General features: G+C 32.0%; 1 pseudogene; it reads left to right on the top strand.

The window, feature by feature from the left end:
* Positions 1-399: 399 nt before the first annotated feature.
* On the top strand, positions 400-1954 carry LOC103749618 (annotated as a pseudogene).
* Positions 1955-4676: the final 2722 nt, after the last annotated feature.

Genomic DNA, 4676 nt, shown 5'->3' with positions numbered 1-4676 from the left:
ACAGATACCTTATCAAAGAAAACGCACAGTTAGAAAATTAGTGTTTTCAAAAATTCTCAAGATGGCCTATCATTAAAAAATTGCAAATTAGAATAACAGTCTACTACTATACGCTTATTACAATGTCCATAATCTGAAATAGGGGCATCCAATTCATCTTAAAACACACAATAGGAAATCTTACTCATTTATCAAATGAATGAAAATTATATGGCCAATTTTCATGATAATTTCATAGTTTCTTATGAAATTTCATATAAAAATTTTATATGTGATACAACACTTGTATGCAATATATACCCAAAAGACTTGTGAAACATTACATATTCAGAAAAATGGCACATGAATTTTATAAAATTTAGAAACAAATCATTTTCCCTTCCGTAAGTTATTGAATACATGGAGTGTGGTAAGTGTACAGCAAGAGAGTATGACTGTACTGAAGATAAATGAGCTAGCTCGACATGGTGGCTCATTCCTTTATTTCCAGCATGCTGAGGCAGAGGTACATAAATTTCTGTCAGATCTAGAACATCCTGATGTACATAGTGAGTTCTAGGCCAGTTGAGGCTATTGGGAGGTCATAGCTCAAAAGCAAAGCAAAATAAAACAAAAATGAATAGCTACCAGGTTCTGAAAATAAAGGAAACAAAAATTCGTATTGCTAAACAAAATAATTTAATCTCAAATACATTACATTTTATAGAAGAATGACAAGTATTTTGCTCATTCTGTAGATATTCTCTTCATTCTGATGATTATTCAGCATGCAAACAATTTTAAGTTTAATATTACTTGCTATTTCTTATATCTTTGAGGTCACAGCCAAAATTCTATCACTGTCTTTTTGAAAGTCTTGAAGTATTTCCTTTACTTTTACTCTTGTATTCTAATAAGTTCAGACCATACATAATCAGTTATTTTAATTTGTTTTTGTAAAGCTTGAGATAAGAGACAAGTTTAATCACTTGCATATACATATAAGATTTTCTAAGCACATATTATTGAAGAGGCAGTCCTTTCCCCCAATGGATTTTGGTCAACTTTATCACAAATCACTTGATTGTGCTTTTGTAGGTTCAGTTTCGTTAAAAGTATTCTACTCCACTGTTATGCATGCCTGTTTTTATAACAGCATAACACTGTGATGGTTACTATGCCATGAAATTATGTTGTGATTTGCTCCATCTTTGTTCTTTGTGTTCAAGATTTCTTTGAATATATAGAATATTTTGGGATTCTGTTTTTATAATATATAATTATTATTCTATTGAGACACAATAATTGCATTCCTAATTGTTTCAGTATTTTGTGTATCATTTTCCCATACTATATTTTATAAAAGGCTTTTCTGTATTGGATGTGGTACAAAATATTTTATTAACATAATTTAATTGTAAAAATTATATAAAATAAAACTCGTAAAATAAATTGTAGAAAATAAGATTTATAAAATAAATTGTAAAGGTGTGCTGCCTTTCTCTGCTGGCCCTGATGCACCCACGCACTCCTCCCTGGCCAGGGCATTCACTTCTGTGTCCTTCTCCTACGTGCTTGCTATGCTGATCATGACTGTGTTCATCTTCTTCCCCATCTGGCACATGATACGATTTGATGAACTGAAACGTGATTGCAGGAATCCTATAGACCAGTGTAATACCCTGAATCCTCTTATACTTCCTTAGTACCTCATCCATGCTTTCTTCTGTTTTGTGTTTCTTTAGGCAGTAGAGTGGCTTACACTGGGTCTCAATAGGCCTCTTTTGACATATCATATTTGGAGGTATATGAGTAGACTGGTGATGAGCGATCCAGGACTCTATGATCCGATAACCATCATGAATGCAGATATTCTAGCATGCTGTCAGAAAGAAGGATGGTGCAAATTAGCTTTTAACCATCTAGCATTTTTTACTACCTATATGGCATGATCTATGGTTGGGTGAGGTCTTAGAACAACATGGAAGACTTGCTCCAGTTAAGTGCATGCAAAAAGCCACCAAATGAAAAGATTCTATCCAACAAGGTTCTGTTTCCAAGAGTAAGTAGCCTATGGAATCTGACTCTTTGTTTCTTAAATGTTGCCACCTTTTTTTTTTCTTTTCCTGCAGAAAGACTGTTTTCACATGTTATACTTGGATACAAAAAAATTAAACGGAATTATGTGCAAATTAATATAAGATGATTACCTCTGGTGTTGACAGGTTGAACTTGCAGTCCTTAAGAAACAGCCATAATCCTCCTAGTGATCGCATTAAATACGACTGTCCTTAGCCCATTGAAGCTTGGATTATAGACGCTTGTAGGGCTTGTTTGGTTTTATTGAAATGCTTCTAAATATAAATTAGCTGTAGATATCAAGCGCTTCTGGTGAACTGAAAATATATATCAACCTTGGGGAAACGTCACAGGATTCTTTGTTTATCACTGTAGATGATTATAATGGATACATTTACAAAATAAAAAGAGTGGGGTTATTTCCCGGTCGACTTGAATATTATCCCTATATTGCATGAATGAGAGACTTCCCATAGTTCCATCAGAGTAATATTCTTGCTTTAATTCTTAAGTATAAGTGAACATGATACAAAATGTGCTGAATTATCTGTAAAGAATGCATTTTAAATTATTTTAAATGTGTTTTTATTTGTAAGATATTATATACTAAGGACATGGTTATAATATGCTTACTCTTCTAATCTGGTGGTAAAGGTATTAAGAATTTGCAAATACTTTAGATTTTCAAAACTTAAATAAGAGAATTTTGTAACCATCTTGCTGTTCCTTTAGTGCAATACAATAAAACTTTAAAATTAAAATAAATGAATGAATAAATTGTAGAAAATAACGGATATTCTCACATTGTCATGTATATGTTATTGTCGAACTTAGTCAAACTCTCTTATCTCTTCATCTTCCCCTTGGTCCCCCTCCACCAAAGCACTCAACCTTCTACTCTTTGTTTTTTTTTTAAATATTTATTTCACATATGAAAGAAAAATATAAGATTTGCCTTTATGTGTCTGTATTATTCTGTGAATTATGAATTCTAGTTCCATACATTTTCCTCAAAATGATGTAATTTTGCTTTGTTCTTAATGTATAGAAACTTAATGTGCATGTATTCCACATTTTCTTTACTAAGACTCAAAGGGGATAAAAATATGAAATGAGGGAGACAAATTATCTCTATTTTCAAATTCCATGATTCTACCCATAAAAGATCCTATAGAGTCCGTTAGAAAACTTCTAGATCTAATAAACACTGTAAAGTTGCAGGATTAAAAAAAGTCAATATAAAAAAGTAGCTTTCACATATACCAACAATTTATTCTGAGAAAGAAATTAGGAAAAATATCCATTGAAAAATTGCATGAAAGTATTGTTTATGTAAGAATATACTGAACCAAAATAAGAACTCTCAATGAAAATATCAAGACATTGAAAAAGGAAGTCAAAGATGATCCTTGATAGTGGAAAGAACTTCCATGCTCCTGAACTGGCAGAATCAATACTGTGAAAACGAATATACTACCAAAATTAGTCTATAGATTTAATGCTATACCTATAAAAATTCCAATGTCAACCTAGTTGTCCATCAACAGATGAATGGAAAATGAAAATCTGGTACATATATAAATACAATATTATGCAGCTCTGTAGAAAAATGAAATAAAAATTCACAGGAAAATGGATGACCTAGATTGTGTATTAAGCAAGGTCAACCAATCTCAGTGGAAAAAAAAAAACCCAGCAACAATGCACGTTCTCCCTTATATGTGGGTTCTTGACTATAATGTATACATGTATGTATGTAAACAAATGTGTATATAGGTATGCTACAATATTTGGAAAGGAAAACTAAAATGAGTGACTATTTAAAAAATACTAATGAGTTCACGTGTATAGTAAAATTTGTGTATAGCTTTATAAAAATTTTTATTTATTTTTTATGTGTATGAATGTATTCCTTGCATGTAGGTAAATGCCCCCATGTTGTGCAATGCCCACAGACGTCAAAAGAGGACGTTGAATCCCCTGGATCTGGAGTTACCGATGGTTGTTATCCACCATGTCAGCACTGGGAATCGAAGCTGGGTCCTCTGCAAGAGCAACCTTTGCTCTTAAATGCTGAGCCATCTAGCAACCTCTCCAGCCCCATGTTACATTATTGGTATCCCTGAATTTTAAGTCGTGTATTTGTTTCAATATTTCTCTATGCTGTAGGTTTATGAGTACTAATCAACTTTGATTTATTTGATTCTTATAAAAAGTAAAAACAAACACTAAAAAGTAAACAACTCCACAAAGCTTAGCAATCCTAAAAAGAAAGGGCAATGATAGATGTATCATATATTTTAAGTTACATTGGTTTAAAACTCATTATATCCCTGACACAAATCGTACTTGTTTGTTGTCCACACTGTTTTTGGTAATGTATTGAAACTTTTCCATGAATTTTCATTGGTATAGCGTGAATTTTTCTTGTTTTCTCATGTGCTTCCTTGGTTTTACTAACATGGTAAGGCAAGATTTATAGAATAAGTATATAGTGTTTATACCTTTTTAATTTTTTGCAATCATTTGAGAAGAATTGGCATAAATTGTTGTTTAAATATTTAATAAATTTAGCAGTGGAGCTATCTGGTGCTATGTTTGATGTTGCTTGTTAGTCT

This window comes from Nannospalax galili, unplaced genomic scaffold (genome assembly GCF_000622305.1).
Source record: "Nannospalax galili isolate Female #2095 unplaced genomic scaffold, S.galili_v1.0 scaffold586, whole genome shotgun sequence".
NCBI classification, from domain to species: Eukaryota; Metazoa; Chordata; class Mammalia; order Rodentia; family Spalacidae; genus Nannospalax; species Nannospalax galili.
The sequence above is the reverse complement of the archived record's forward strand: the minus strand, read 5'-3'. Positions and strand labels throughout refer to the sequence as shown.